This window comes from Tursiops truncatus, chromosome 16 (genome assembly GCF_011762595.2).
Source record: "Tursiops truncatus isolate mTurTru1 chromosome 16, mTurTru1.mat.Y, whole genome shotgun sequence".
Taxonomy (NCBI): domain Eukaryota; kingdom Metazoa; phylum Chordata; class Mammalia; order Artiodactyla; family Delphinidae; genus Tursiops; species Tursiops truncatus.
In genome coordinates this window covers 2,223,620-2,239,989 of record NC_047049.1, presented here as the reverse complement: position 1 = coordinate 2,239,989, position 16,370 = coordinate 2,223,620, and the positions used below count along the sequence as shown (strand labels likewise).

General features: G+C 54.1%; 1 long non-coding RNA gene across 1 annotated transcript in view; it reads left to right on the top strand.

Annotated features, from left to right (window-relative positions):
- The window catches only part of LOC141276725 (uncharacterized), a 406,019-nt gene that overhangs the window by 141,512 nt on the left and 248,137 nt on the right, over window positions 1-16,370 (top strand). The window contains exon 3 of the long non-coding RNA XR_012326714.1: window positions 9,184-9,238. This is a non-coding gene — a long non-coding RNA (uncharacterized lncRNA). The remainder of the gene's footprint in view (window positions 1-9,183; window positions 9,239-16,370) is intronic.

Sequence of the window (16,370 nt, the reverse complement as noted above, 5' to 3'; positions counted from 1 at the left end):
CCAGGTCCCACCATGGGGCCAGGCCGGCAACAGGGTGGGGGGAGGGCTTTAAGCCAGGTAAAGATGGGAGAGCTGAAACACCTGGATTCAACATGACCGGAAAGTTCTAGAACTTGTCCAAGAAGTGAGGGGCTGGGAAAGGGAGTGGACAGCACAGTGGTGCTGGGAGAGGAGGGACTCATTCCTGTCAGCTCTTCCCCGCAGGCGGGCTCTCCCGCTGCTCGGGGGCTGCTCCCACCAAGCCCTCCTCTCCACGTGCTGCCTGTTCACGGGTGTCCTGGGCCGTCTCACCAAGCCCCATGTTCTGGCTGGCTTCAGACCACAGGGCTTTATCCTCACAGCTCTGGAGGCAGAGCTCTGAGACCCCGGAGTCGGCAGGCTATGCTCCCTCTGGAGGCCCCAGGGCATCCCTGCTGCCTGGTCCAGCCTGTCTGGTGCTGCCACTGTGCTGTGCCTGGTGGTCCTGGGCCCGCAGCCGCGTCACTCCTTTCTGGGTCTCTGTGGTCACGTGAGCTTCTTCTCTCCGTGTGTTTGCGTCTTCAGATGACCTTTTATTCTTCATTCTTTTTTTTTTTTTTTTTCCAGTACGTGGGCCTCTCACTGTTGTGGCCTCTCCCGTTGTGGAGCACAGGCTCTGGACGCGCAGGCCCAGCGGCCACGGCTCACGGGCCCAGCCGCTCCGCGGCATGCGGGATCCTCCCAGCTCGGGGCACGAACCCGCGTCCCCTGCATCAGCAGGCGGACTCTCAACCACTGCGCCACCAGGGAAGCCCTTCATTCTTTTTTAAATATTCTTTTCCATTATGGTTTATCATAGGATACTGAATATAGTTCTCTGTGCTCTACAGCAGGACCTCAGTCCTTGGAGCAGGGTGCACCCTAGTTCAGCCTGTTTCCACGTAAGACCACGTTCTGAGGTTCTGGGTGGACGTGAACTTCTGGGGGGACACGATTCACCCCAGTGCAGGGGAAATAGTCCAGGACTTGCCGATGGGACTCTGACCTCCTCACCCAGCATCCTAGGCCAGATGGGCGTCCCCTTTGGGCACAGCTCTCAGTGGGCCCCGCTTCTCCTGACCCCCAGCCACACAAGCCGGCCCTCGGGGGGCCGTCCTGCTCTCCAGACCCCTCACCTCCTTGGGGGTGAAAGCACCGCCGTGCGGGCGTGGGCTGAGCCGTGGTCAGTGCAGAGTGTGCCTTCCTCCCTCGGCTGCAGAAGAGCCCCCTGAGAGAGGACCCCACCTCGAAGCCCTGTTGCTGGAGGGGCCCCCGCCCTCGGCTCTAGGGTGTCGGGTTTCCAGGGTGCCGTGGTGCCTCCCTGACCCCAGGTCCTCCCAGAACTGTGCTCAGGGCTTGTACTCAGATAAAGATAAAGACTGTCCAGGATGCGGCCGTGCACCCGGGACCCCCTGCGCCCCCAGCACCAAAGCGCCGGCCCGTCTTTGTTGCCCCTCACGTCTGTCTTTCCCGAGAGCTGCAGGCCCCTGTGCTCACGTGGGTTCTTCTCATCCTGAAGACTTTTCTCCACTGAAAAAAGCAAACCCTTAGCAAGCACTGACTGTGATAATTTTGTGTTTTGAATTGGACTAGAAAAGAATTTCAGCCACATTGTCATATTTACGGGCGTGAAGTTTTCATAATATCACCTTGTACTTTTTATCGACTTTCACCAAAGCGTCACTGTGTGCCCATCGCTTCCCTCGTATCCGGGGCGTAGAGAGGGCACCTCCATCCTTCAGTAGCCTGGAGGAGGAGGTGGTGGTGGTGGCGGGATCCCCACGCCGGCCCTGCTCCGTGAGCCTGGGCGCCGTCAGGGCTACAAAGTCCATCCCCCAGGGCTCACTGTCCGAGGGCCGGGCAGGGGGGTACAGACTGATGGGAGAGGCAGTGGGGCTCCAGGGGGACTTGGGGAGGCAGGGGAGGGGCTTGGCTTGGAGAAGGTGGAGCCACACTGGGCAATAGGGGCTTTATAGATTTTGTCCACTGGAAAGACTTCTAAGGGTTTTTTTTTCTTTTTTTTGACTTCTCTGGTTTGGAACATGCTCTTTTAAAAGTTATGCATTAAAGGAGGATCTGCATAAGAAAGTAAAAGCACAAAGGCACCCCCCCAGTTCCCCTTCCCTGGAGGGACTGGTGGGCATTTGGTGAAGGACATCGCTGTACACGCACACACAGGCGGAGGGATTCAGGGAGCTCGCGGTCAGTGGTGAAGCGAGATTCTGCCCTATGTGCTTCTCCTAGAATAGGTACCAAGTTTAATTTTGCCTGAAGATAACAGAGACGAAAGTAAAGTAGAAGGGACTGCTGAGCTTCCAATGAACGTCTCTAATTAAAAGAGGTATTAGTGACAGAGCGATGTCTCCAAGGTGATGAAAAATAATTCTGAGATTCCTAAGGTTGGAGCCTAAGGCCGATGAAGTCCCAGGCTTTCGCCTTTCTGTGTACAGACTGCGTGTGTTAAGGTAGATGAGGACCATGCCTTGCCGTACCGCCTTCCTCCTCCTGCTGTCTTCAGGCTTCTGTCAGCTCTGATTTTAACGTCATCAGAGCTGCTGTCACGTCCGTTTACTCTGGAATGAACTCCCACATTTGTGTGGTCCTGGACGTAAGGGACCTGCCACTGAGCCCAGTCCTGTCCATGAGGGCTGCTCCATCCCTAGGTTATTTAAATTCATTTCCTGGTTGGCTGGACATGAAGCCAATCATTTTTTTTTTTTTTTGCGGTACGCAGGCCTCTCACTCTTGTGGCCTCCCCCGTTGCGGAGCACAGGCTCCGGACGCGCAGGCTCAGTGGCCATGGCTCACGGGCCCAGCTGCTCCGTGGCATGTGGGATCTTCCTGGACCGGGGCACGAACCCGTGTCCCCTGCATCGGCAGGCGGACTCTCAACCACTGAGCCACCAGGGAAGCCCCGCCAATCATTTTTTTCCTAGAAGAACCCACCTGCCTTATTCCCCAAGGTCTTGGGAGCTCTGAGTGTCTCTTTCTGGGTATGCGCTGCATCTAGGGTGGGCTGCCTTTCTTCCCCTGAGACTCCGTGGAGTTTTCTCACCATCTGTGGCCTCCAGGGTGGGAGCCGTGAAGACCTGTCCCCCACCTTTCCTGCCGGCTGGACTTCGTGACTGAGTAGGTTGCCAAAAGGGCTTCTGGGGTGGGTGCACATTCCCTGAGTCCTTTCATGGTTAGGTGTCGGCCTCTGGGCTCTGCAGCTGGACGGCTCTGTGGCGGCCCCGCCTCCTCTCCCCCGAACTCTGTGCCTGGCGACACCTTGTCTCCTGCGGCGCTGATTTTGGCCAGGCGGGGGCTCCGGCCAGTCTGGTGGTTCTCAGCGTGCTGCTGAATTATCTACCTAGATGGCCGAGTATCATTTCTTTAAGGCTGAAAACCAACACCTTAACCGGGGTATGTTTTGGTGTAGGTTGTCCTGCATCGTTTCGTCCTGAAACATGACATGAGATTCTGAGCTGTGGATTCACAGGCTGTCTCTCCTGCTCAGTCTTCCCTTTTATCTTTGCCCTTTTATCATCTTCGCCCCCTTCCCGGCTTCCTCTGCCTCCCTTGGTGATCATGGTCTTTTCTCTGTGTCAGTGATTCCGTGTTAGTCGTTGCCTCTTTCTTGATGTTTTGACTTTACATAGCCTTTCTGTAATGATGGTGTTTCTGCACTTTGTTTCCTGGAGCCTGCCATTTCCATTCTCATCTTATATTCTTGCTTTATAATCTGCCTTTGAGTGTCTATTTTCATTGAATTTCTGTTCTTGTTATGTCCTTCCCAAGCAGGACACAGACGGGACATTTTCCTCTGTTCCTCGGGCAGTGTGTGCTTCCGTCCAGGCCGTTCGTCTGTCCTTCACGAGCCGTGTCCCCTCCCTCCCTCCTTCCCTGTCCTGCTTCCCCTGATGTCTCTCTCCCTCTCTCCCTTGTTCTTTGCTTCCAGATTCTGTCCTGTGGCTGGCATTGGTGTTCTAGGCTGCACACGTGAAGCACGATGCCGAAGCCAGCCACACCCCGGGCCAAGTATGTCAGAACCTCTATGGTGAGTCCCAGACGTCGATCTTTCTAAATGTCTCCAGCTATTTTCAGTGTGCAGCTGGGGTTGAGAACTGCTGCTCTAATGTCTTAAATTATCTAGGAAAGTGAGAAAATAACCCACTGCGTAAGTTTAACCCTGCTCTAGGAGAGGCTTATCCATGTGTGAAGTGTTCTGAGCTGGGCACTGCCTATAAGGGCGTGTAAATGTCCGTCAGTGCAGAGGTGGTGACGTGGCCTGGGGGGGGGGTGTCTTCTCCCTCCCAATGTCCCTGGTTAAGTGGCCCTTTTGGACCTTCTGAGGGCTTCCTCCTGCTGCCTGGAGGCCTTGCACGGGCTGCAGAAGGTACTTGCTTTGCAAAACACCTCACTTTGCTTCCAAACAGTTAATCATCTGCAGAAAAAAGTCTTTTCCCAAGTCAGCCCCGGTTGCATTGTCGAGCTTCTACCAAAGCCAGTGCCGGAGCCGTTACTTTAAAACCAAGCTGTGAATTGTTCATCCCTCACTAATTCCCAGATGGAAATCGTGATTTTTGTTTAGTTTCCTAAAAAATTCACATTTCGCCTGTGGCTCGGCTGAAGGAATTTTAAACATCCTTTGAAGGCTGTAAAGATGGGTTGGGAATGAAAGGACCACTCAGATTGAACGAGCACCGTCATTTTTAAAGTGTGCCGTTAAGTAGACGGGCACAGTCTTGATGAGGGATGATGTCCAGCCACCAGGAGAATGTTAATTTCGTTGGACGCATCGCTCGAAATGAATTTGTGGTTAAGGAACAATTTCTGAGCCATGTAAAGCCATTACCATGAGAATAGCATTATGATTCAGTGCACCTGGGATTTATTGAATATTTAATTTGACCAAAGAATTGTGCGCAGTGCCAGCGGCTCACCCTGGAAAACCAGCTACTGCTGGGTCAGGTCAGACGGCTGGAGAGTCGAGCTGGGCGGCCCACGTGGCAAAGCATTTTCTAGGGTACGTAAATCCAGGACAATGAAAGCTGTCCCTTCTCATAACCGGAGAACGCTCACGCTGTAGCTGGAAATGCCACGTTATGATTTGTTTGGTTTAACCCAAGTGCTTTGAACTTCCTGCCCCTCTTCTCACCCCACGTCCCAGCCACCCTCTTGTAATTTTCCAAATTACACAGAAGAACAAAGCATCACGACAGGTGTGTGCTTGGAGGAGAAAGAGCAGGAGGGGCAAGGAGTCCAGCGCAGCCTGCGGAGAGGAGACTTGTCTTTGAGAACTCTGCCCTGTCTGCCCCTGTTACGTGGCTGGGGATGGAGCCTGGGACATGGCGTGTGGACAGAGGGCTCTGACCCCCACCCGCCGTTCATGGTGGGCAGTGTGCTCTCTGGAGCTCAGGTTCTGTTCTGTAAATGGGGGGCCACTCCCTGCTCCACCACCGGCTTCCCAGGTGCCGGGGGGCGTGTGTCTGGCCCCCGCAAGGAGAGAATGCTGTGCTTTGCGCGGTGCCTCTTGAGGGTCTCCGCAGACCCCCTGCTCCCCACGTATGCAAACCGTCCTCCTTCTCGTCCGTGCTCTGCCAGCAGCGCATGGCAGGTGCCAGTTCGTTCGAAGGGAGCAGCTCAGACGGGCTCTGAGTGAGGAAGCGCCTCATCACACCTGTCACAATGGACGTAAGTGGGGAGAGTGGACTTCAGGTGACACTTAGGAGCGTTTGAACGCAGGGCCTTTCGTCACTCCTCGTCTTGAAGCTCCGCAGCCCTTTCTCTTTCCAATGCTGCTCCCCTGCGTTCTGGGGGGACAAAGAAGGTGACGAGTCAGGCGGTGCTCTGCACATACAACGCACAGAAGTGGAGAAGGTCGATCGACTGCAAGCTGGGGGATGGCACGTGCCCCGTGCAACCAGGCTGCTTCGAACTCTAGAAACAAAGTGCTGTCCTTTAGGTTAAAAGTGGAGTGAAAAAAAGAGTTTGAAAAATGAGACTTTCAGACTTAATGGAACTTTTCAGACATCTGCTTGCTAAACTCACGAATCGATGCCTAAGAATGTTCCTCTGTTTTTCAGTGTGATGTTTTGGAATTCAAATACCAATGACTCTTTCTTAAGCTTCCGATGAAGCCAAGCGTTTTGGGGGGCGCCTGAGGGAGACGAGAGCTGCGTCCCCCAGTTACCGGGGTCAGAGGCAGAGCCTGTGGTTGGGTGTTTGAAGTTCATCTAAAAAAGTTATTACTTAATAATTACTGGTAACTAAGTGCTGTGAGGTTCCGGACGCGGTCTGGGCCTCTGTGTTCCACACCCCCCCGCATAGGAGGGGGAGGGAGACGGAGGCGGAGGCAGGCGTGGGGCGGGTGAGGTTCTGAGTGATGGGTCCACGTGCATTGTTAGGCCGTTTTCTCTACTTTCATGCGTGTTGGAACATTTCTCTGAGAAGCAGAGTTGAGGTATATTACCATGTGATGGAGAAATGAAAACTGGCTTAGCGATAACACAGAAGAAGCATTTTCTAGTCTGAATCAAACCTTGGGGCGCTTATCCTTCTGCGGAGTAGAGGGCTGGGGCCTGGCCTTAGGGTTCTGCTGGAGGAGAACCTCAGGGTTCGTTCCTCAGGGTCTGTTGTCTGGTTGTAGGTTCCAGCATCAAGTCCGAGCCAGAGCAATCTTAGCAATCGTGCCACGAGAAGGCACTTTTACCAGAGGCTTTCGTGTGCGTGCGTGTGTGCGCATGTCGTGCACGTGCGTATGGGCACACAAGTGTGTTTGTATTTGCGTGTACACATGCACACACGTGTCTGTGTAGGCACATGTTTGTGCATGCCCTCACATGTGCACATCTGTGTGTGTGCAGGCAAGGCACGGGCACCCACAGGTAGGCATCAGAGCGCACATACGTGTGTGCGTGCTGTGTGGGCACATGCGTGTTCTTGTATGCGTGTGTACACATGCGCACATGTCTGCATATGACTGTGTGCATGCATGTATATGAATTTGTGTGTGCACGTGTGCATGTGTGTCTGTGCACGTGTGCATGTGCCTGTATAAATGTGCATTTGTGCACACATGTGCGTGTGTATGTACATGTGGATTTGTGTGTGTGTGTGTATATATGTGCACGTGTGTGTGCACATGTTGTAGGAACACAGTTGCTCTTCGGTGCTCAACAAAGAGCTAGCCAGGCCTGCTATGTGATGGGCTCCGTAGTGCAAACTAGTTATGAAACCGAGGAAGGTGCTTTTCTGACACATACTGACCGAACATTTACGCGTGTAGATAGTGGTTTGCAGTCATCACTCATCTCTTTACTGTTTATTCCTTTTGTTATGTTCACACAAAGTAGAGCCGAGCCCCACCCCTGCCTCTGCCGCAGCCACAGCCCGGTGGGTGGTTTGTGGCAGCCGATGTTTCCTGAGCACCTACTATGTGCCAGGGCCTGGCCAGGGCTTAGGCTCCAGTAGGGAGCCAGCTGCACTGTATCTACTTTGAGCAGCAGGGTGTTTCCAAAGGGCGGATAGAGCATCGTGGAGACCAAGTGGTTGTACTCCCTGGGGGACAGGCCACCTGCCTGGAAGGCCTTCCCTCCCTCACAGCACCGTGGGGGGTTTTGTGGGAAACACATAGCTTCTCCCATCAGGACCAGTGAAGGCCAAGTTCGCCAGGGCAGTAAGTCATATGACACGGGTACAAGTACAAGCGGCCGGGGCAGGGGTGCAGTGCCCAGCAGTGGCCAAGCTGGCCGGCCTGGGTCCTGAAGCAGCTGGTGGATGTGGAAAGGCCCCCCCCATGCCTTCTCCCTGGTGACGTGTTCAGGCATGTCCTAGGCTGCCACGCCCCTCAGCTGTCATCTCTCCAGGAGGGCAGCTGGGGCCCTCGTGCCCTGTTTGCAGAGACCTTTCTGGAAAGCGGTACTGGAGGCAGCCTGTTCCTTCATCTGCGAGATCAGAGTCTGGATCGTCCGCTGCCAGGAATCCCGTGGGTGCAGGGTGGGAACAAGCATTCACACTGTTCCTAGCTGGAGGGATTGAAACCCTTAGATTTGGGGTCTAGGGCCCCAGTAGGCCCTGTGCAGTTATGTGATGCCCACAGGCCCGGGTGAGAGGGGCGAGCAGGGGTGCTCAGAGCGAGCCCACCCAGGCTCAGAAGAGCAACCCCGCCTGGGCCGGCACAGGAAGCCCTGACTCAGACCAGAAAATGACGGCAGCAACGGATGAACCCTCTGTCTTTCCCTTACCGCACTGTACGGCAGCTGCAGGGCTGTCTGCTCCACCATCAACAATTTGTTGATGTTCCAACCTTGCAAGTGTCGTGATGAAATGAGTAATGATCACTAACCATTTGGTTCTGCTTCTCTTCTGGTCCAATGTCAACAAGTCTGAGACTGGCTCATCGGCTGCTCTGCCCTGGTCAGGCGCTGCCCGCCTAGGTGTGGGCCTGTTGCCCCTTCTCCGGCACGTGGAGCAGCCCTGGCTTTGGTTCACGATGGGGCACAGGGCCCGGCTTGTGACCTTGCTGGTGCTGACTGACGGTGCCGCCCTGGTCTCAGCTGGCTGGACGCGCATTCACCACCTGCACATGCTTGGCCGCCCGCCCCCCCCGCCATCTCCAGAGGCTCTTTGCCTTCAGATGAGCCTGTGGACAGGTGTTGGACCCTGTCCCCCTACAGAGTCAACTTGTGGTCAGAGGAGGGTAAAGATGGAGAGAAGTATCTTCTGCAGATTCATTTAGAAAATAACTTTTCCAATTGTGGCTTCCTTAGTACACCAGATGGAAGAGAGGGAGTTTTAAAAATCAATTCTCCACATTTCAGCCCCTGTGGCTTTTCCCTGTGAATCTAGAATCCCCACGTCCGGGAAATATCCACCCAGGACTTCCCTCGGAGTTTCCTTGGGTTTGGGTCTCGGCATTGAAACAACAGTGTTGTCTTACACAATACCTTTTCTGAATTATTGATGGCATCTCTTAAAAGTAAATGACGTCACTTGCATAGTCATACGATCCGACGGTGTCGGTCTATTACCATTTTGTTGCTGGCGGGGACAGCGCACTGGCTGTTTGAAGCGTGTGATAGATTCTCAGGAGCAGGAGAGGTGCTGAAAATGCAGCTTTCGATAAACGTATCAGATCATCACAATTTGTTTATGATAGCAATTCGCTTGGACTCTACAATTATTTTCTTTTTCATTTTGCAGGACACTTTGATGCCACCCATGGATTTCCCCGTATGCTGCACCGACACACGGCACGGTGAGTACGGAAAACTCATTTCCAGTGTTGACGCTTCCCAGCTCAGCGGTACCTCCAGAAAGAGTGCTTTCTGCAGAGCCTGTGACTCTTGTCCACTTCAAAAGGCTGGAGGGCTGGTTCTTTCCAAATATGCGGCAGATGTGGGGCTATGGGTGCAGAGCTGGAAGCCTTCGCTCCCTCTGTCCATCTGACCCTGAGTGCTTCCCCCTCCCTTGCTGCCCGGAGAGGCTCGGGAGCAGGTGTTGGGAAATGGAGGCTTGTGGCCACTGCAAAGCCTGGAGTGTCTCTGGTTCTGAGGTGGCCGCACTGAGCTGGGCAGGGGTGGGCAGGGGTTTAGGGCGTGTGGAAGGGAACTGGGGCTGCAGGTGGACCACCTAGCTGGTGAGAGCTCTCAGGACCAGGTGCTGGGGTGATTTCCTGGTATCTGGGTTTTCTGGAAGCACTCAGAGCATCCCAGGAGTACAGCAGAGGTCTGGCTTCTGATTGGATGAAGAATGACATGTGACCAGGCGCCCCTGGAGGCTGTGTCGTTGCCTTCGCAACCCTGGTGGGAGTCAGTCTAGAGCTGTAAAGAGGTTCAGGAAGGGTCTGTGGCACGCCCAGCACTCGCGTGTGTGCCCCACCCCTGCTGACAGCCGAGGCTATTGTGTCAATTTATCTTGAGCAGAGAGAGAATATTCCCATTGTTCTCCACCACTTTCTCAGTCAGCCTTATCGTCGTTTGTTCACAAAGCAGGAGTGTAACCAGATCCTGTTTTTATTCACTCGAGACGAGACTTGTTCCAAGCTCGGGAGACTCATGCTCTCCAGAAGGACCAGTGTTAGGCGAGCCTAGAGTGAGCCGTCAGAGCACGCTGGTTCAGCAATTTCTGTGTGTGCCCAGCAGCGGGGCTGCTCCAGGTCTCGAGGGATGACCCTTTCTTGGAGGAGTTACATCTGTGCGTGTATCGCTGTGAAGGGGTGGGTCCCGCTGGTGTGTTCTGTGAGTGGAAGGGCCCAGGATGAGGTGCAGACCGGGGCTGGATCCGGGAATAGGCTCAGGTGCGTCCAGTCACGATTCAGACTCCAGGAGGGGACGGTCCAATCTGAGATGCAGGTGCCACCTTGGTAGGTGGCTGCGTGGGCACCAATGCCACGCTGGCTTGTGTGTGACTCCGCCTCCCATCGCTGTGGGCTCTTGGAGCCCACGGGCCCCAGGCGTGTCGGGAACACATGGTATTTCAGGGAATCGGCAGTATGGAGTGTGGGCCAGACGTGTGAGCGTTCAGTGCTGACGGCCACAGTCGAATCCCAGCTCTGCCCCTCGAGCGGGGCTCCGTCTTTCCCTGCCTCAGTTTCCTCAGCCGTAAGATGGAAATGTCAGTGACACGTGTCTCATGGATTTCTCAGGAGGATTAATTGAGATAAGTTACATAAAGCACTTAGAGCGCATGCCTGCAGCATGGTAGGTGCTTCCTGGACTGAGCTATTGTCCTTTCTATTCTGTTATTGAAAATCATCATCTTTGATACAGATATGCTCTCTGTGGACCTCATTTCCGTATATGGAAGCAGCTGTATTTCTCGTTTACTATTCTTTTCTTGAAGTAGGTCGTAACCAGAACATGCAGTAAGTATAGCCACCGCAGTTTAACTGAAAGCTGCAGTACCCGGTTAGCCGACTGTGGATAATTAAGCTCTGGGATCATCTCACAAGGCTGTTCAGATGCAGTCACTCCTCACTGTTAAAATCCTCACAAATACCTGAGCGTGGTTATTGTCAAGTAACAGTAACACCTGGAACTCCAAGCATGAGCTTCCAGCAGTTTCGATTACGGGAAGTGCCCGGGGGCCCGTGTGACCCGTCTACTCAGACCAAGGGGGCAAGAGCTGGACTCAGCACTTCCCTGCGGGAAGCCTTTTCTCTCAGGAAATGACGTCACAGCCGCCCATCACTCTCGCCGTGAAGTCAGATGCGCTGTCTGACCTCTGTTAACAAACGGTGGCTTCCGGCCCAAGAAATGTCCCGCCGACTTTGAGGCAGGAAATAATTTTGATTCCAGGCCTGCCCGTTGCCCCAGAGCAGGTGTCCCACGGGGACCCTGACATGCGAATTTCCGGGAGGAATCTCGGTCTGTGGGGTCAGGTGGGTGCCCAGGCCAGGCAGGGTTTAGACCCTGGTGTGTGTGTGTGTGTGTGAGTTAAGTCATCGCCTGACTGCTCAAAATCAGTGACAAATGGGAAAAATAGAATCTTTCGTTGCAGTTCCCTCCACTGGACACCCAGCCTTGAAAGCTGAATGTCATCATTTTCACATTGTAAGCCATGCCTCCTGGGCAGGAGCAAAGGTGGCCCCAGCTGAGCCCTCACCTGCGGTCCTGCTGCCACTTCTGCTGTCCTGCCCGAGTCCCAGAAAAGTCCCGTCTCTGCCGCCCTGTGGTGTAACTAGAAGCCAGGCGGGTGGTCCGCTGGTGCCTGACCTGTAACTCAGTCTCGGGTCTCAGCTGCTCAGCAGCCCAGGCCATCTTGGATGGTTGGGGTTTGAGCTGCGGTTGCAGGTTTCTTTGCGGAACAGTCGTTTGAGGACCTGGATGTCTGGGGAAGGAGCAGGGGTCCTGGATGCACCTGGCTGGCTTGGCCTTGTTCTCCTGGTTAATGTGGTTGGGATGGAGCCCTGAATGGAGCCCCAGGCATCCTGGCCCTGGGGTGGCATGCGCAGACGCATCATCAGAGCCCAGGGCTCCCGGGCCCTCCCACCACATAGAGGCTGTATTTCAAAGTCCAGCCCTGGGATATGTGAGTCCTGGCGCCTAGTTGTAGGGCTTCCTGCCTGGTGCCCCACTGGTCTGGGAGCTGGGAAGAGCGGTGGACCCCTGCCGTGTGTCTTGGAGACATTGCGGGTGTTGGGCCAGCCGGGTCCTGGAGGAAGACAGATGCACCCTCAAACTGCGTGATTTCAGGAGTCTTAAGGAAAGGATAACTTAAAGGTGGGCGGAGTGCACAGATGGAGCAGTGAGTGACCCCGAGGTGGGGCTGTGAGGTTGGTCAGCAGGAGGGTGGGAGGGTGGGACAGACAGGAAGGGGAGAGAACCATGGATGGAAATGCAAGCGGGGGCGGGGGCTTGGGGCAGCTTCACCCCCCAGGGGAAGCATTTAGCCCCAGAGCGTCCTGCAGGGAGAGAGCAGAGGTGGGCAGAGGGAGTGAATACCTCAACCTCGCTCTCCTTCCTCCCTCCCTCCCGTCTCCTGGCAGGGCTGCCAGTGGCTGATCCCACCTGGATGGGGTCCTGGAGCCTGGAGATGCAGCAGGTGTAGACCTGCTCTGCAGAGTCTACAGGAGAGGATGGGAGTGGGTCTGGGGGATGGAAGCCGCTCTGCTGATGGTGGCGGCGGGGGGGGTGGGGTGGGTGGGTCCTGAGCTTGCCGTACTTTCTCTGGGTCCGACAGCCCTTTGCTCTTGCCGCCTTTGGGAGACAGATTTGAGGTGTGTCAGCCTCTCGGGCGAGTCCCAGTAACTATGCGCGGGCTGCCCAAGTTGGGGACTCTGGTGAGAGCAGACGGAGACCCAGAGCCTCGGGACCCCGCGGGCTGGCCACAGGAGTCCGCCGGGTGGCACGAGGCGCCCGCCGCCGCTGGACACTCATGATTCAGCTGAGTCCACTCCTGGGTCCCAGGCACCTAGGTGACCAGTCACAGAAACAGCGGGGTTGCCTCAGGGTGTTTCCAGAAGCTGGGTTTATAAGTGGCCACATATTGATGAGATCTGTGGGAAAGAAGCTGCCAGGTGGGCCCAGTGAGGCGGAGTCCTGGCTCAGACCCAGAGGCGGTGCCCGGGAGGTGTCCGGTAGGGACAGTGCAGCGGGGCTGCAAGGCCACACTGAGGGTGGGGCCCCAGTCCACGGCCGGGTGTCGGAACGGGGAGCCCAGGCTGACGGGTCCACGCGGGCCTCTGGAAGAGGAGCCAGGTCCAGGAGCCACAGGGGCAGCTCGTTTGCAGGGCTCAGCACGCGAGCTGGAAATTGCAGGTGGTCTGACTGGGGTTGCGGCTCACTGGCTCTGGGCTGCCTGTCAAAACCACCAGGTGTGGCTTTCCAGGTGCCCTGGTATCTGGTGTGTGTAAGGGTCTCACCCGACCTGGTGTCGCCCTCGACGTTGACCGAACACTGATGTTTTCGATGCTGTGTGGGCTGCCAAGGGCTTGGTCAGTGCTTTCAAGGGTACTTATATCCAGGAGGGAAGATTAGATGCATTTATTCATATTCATAGGAGAAGCCAAAACAGGGGCCTTTCGAACATGGGCTGAAAGCCAGTTGCGGAGTAGGGGGCATTGGTGGCGGTGAGGGGGTGGCATCCGCGCTGTTGCCTGGAAGGACAGGAGGGGGTGAACATGATTCTTTTTATTTTAAAATATACATAGACAAAGCAGCGTATAAAAACATACGTGCCCAGTGTATAAGGTTCCTGGGGCTGCTGAAACAAATGACTACAAGCTTAGAACAGCAGAAATTTATTCTCTCACAGTCTGGAGGCCACAAGTCTGAAATCAAGGTGCTGGCAGGCTGGGCTCCCACTCAGGCTCCAGGGGATGGTCCTTCCTGACTCTCCCAGGTTCTGGGGGCTCCAGGCGTCCTTGGGCCTGCGGCCCCATCACCCCCGTCTCTGCCTGCATCCTTACAAGCCTTCTACTCTTCCATCTCATAAGGATACTTGTCCCTGGATTTAGGGCCCACCTGGTTAATCCAGGATCGTCTCATCTTGAGATCCTTAATTTATTTACATCTGCAAAGACCCCCTTTCCAAACAAGGTCACATTCCCAGGTACCAGGTGTTAGGAGGTGGACATACTTTTTTTGTGGAGGTGGGTTAGTCTTCAACCCACTACACCCAGTTTAAAAAGGGATGAAATGAAGAGCAGCAGGGGCAAATCAGAATATTCTGGAAGCTTCTAAGTTCTCCGCGTGGGGTAGGCAGCCGCTCCAGTTTGCCCAAGACTGTTCTGGTTTTAGCACTGAAATTCTCAAAGCTTGGGAGACTTCTCAGTCCCTGGAAAACGGGGCAGTTGGTCCTCCTGCATCCATGAGTCCAACCTGATTACCTTTCGCTGTCTCTCTCCAGCTCCCCACCTGCCAAACACTGTCCTGAGATTTAGCTTCATCCCTTGCTGTTCCTTATGGCTGGGCCACCTCGATGTGTACTGCTAAACAGTATTTCATTTAGGTTTCTCTCTTCTGGAAGTTAAAAAAGCAAGCATACCATCTGGAGGTTGGTTGGCTTGTCTCTTTGCTTGACGTTGTGATGTTGAGGCTGCCTGTGTCCATGCCTGTGACTAGTCTGTTTTCACGGCTGTGTAGTAGTCCCTCCTGTGTACACCACACTTTACTTTCCCACTTGTAGTTGGTAGGTGGACATTTGGGTTGTTTCAGCCCTTGTAGACTCTGAATGACTCTGCTCCCACATTCTGCTGGTTTCTGGACAGCTGTTCCTCAAGGATGTACGCTGAGGGCTGTTTTTTGGTTGGAGCCTTGGTAAGTACATGTGCAGTTTATCAGGTGATGCCACGCTTCCTGAAAAGTGGGTGCAGCTGTGCGCACTCTCCCTGCAGGAATCAGAGCTCCTGCAGTCTGCATCCTCTCCACCCCGGGGGTCGCCAGCTTTCTCCCACCTCTTCTCCAAAGACAGAGTATTTTAAATACTTTTCAGGCCATACTAAGTTTTAATAGCTGGTCAAGAACTTCCCCCCTACCCCTGACAACCATTATCCTTTATCAGGAGTGTTTTTCATTTATTCTTCCACATACAACTTTGAAAAATCCTTCAGGTTCTATATTAAGGACAAACCTGTTGGGATTTTGGGTGGACTTAGATCAAATTTGTAGATCAATTTGAGGAGAGGTGAACATTTTGGGGACCTCGACGTTTTCTAAGGCCGTGGTTTGCATCTCCACTTCCCTAGGTCTTTTTCACTTCTTTTCAATAAAGTTTTATAATTTTCCCCACAAGAGATGTGAATATTTGGTTATATTTATTCTCCGATACTTTGTAGTTTTGTTGCTATTATAAGTGACATTGTGGAGGTCCTAAGATGTGTCCAAAGATTACTTGATTCTTCTCCCTTCAGGAGCCGGGGCTCCATCCCCCCTTCCCTTGAGCGTGGGCTGGATTTACTTATTTGTTTCCAATGAGTAGATTCAAGTTGAAGTGACGATGGCAATTCCAGGGGGTGAGCTGTCTTGTTACGGCAGGAGGTTCCCCACTCCATCTTCACCGTCGGGACCACTCCTCCTGACTGTGGGATGGGGACGGGATTCCAGATCCCCACTGGGCATCCACTGATGCCTCCTTAGCTGAGGTGTGGAGTGTGGGAGCCCCTCATCACTGCTCCCCACGTGGTCCCTACTAGAGGACCACAGAGGCTTGGGGAAAAGCAGAGGATGGGAAAGCAGTCTGGAGGAGGGTGGCCTTAATACCGCTGGATGCTGGCGAAAGTCCTGACTCTGTGCTGGGTCTCTTCTGACACACCCGGCAGGGAGGGGAGGTTACTGCCCAGGGCGGGTGGAAGTTGGTCCCCACTCGGCCTTTGCTGGCTTGGGTGGGGATTGACCACAGTTTTTCCCGTGCTTGGAGAAGAGCTGTTATTGTCTGACCATTTTCTACCTTTTTATTTTCTTTTAATGAAATATAGTTGATTTGCAATGTTGTGTTAGTTTCAGGTGTACAGCACAGTGATTCAGTTACATGTACATGTATATTATATGTATACTTTTTCAGATTCTTTTCCATTATAGGTTATTACAAGATATAGAGTGTATTTCCCTGTGCTATACAGTAGGTCCTTGTTGTTTACCTGTTTTATATATAGTAGTGTGTATCTGTTAATCCCAAGCTCCTAATTTATCCCTCCCCGCTTCTCTCCCCTTTGGTAATCGTAGGTTTGTTTTCTGTCTTGATGGGGGCCTCTTTCCTGGTCCAAGACTGGAGAGCAGCTTTGGGCGGGGCTTCTCATCGCCTCCGGCTGGTGTTTCCAGGAGGCTGGCTTACTCAGTTTTGAATCGGATGCTTGCGGCGAACAGGAAACACAGCCCCCTCAACCCTGCTGCCCTTCAGCTCCCCGGGGCCCTGCCACTCTGCCTTCTCTGCACCTTCGGAATCTCCTT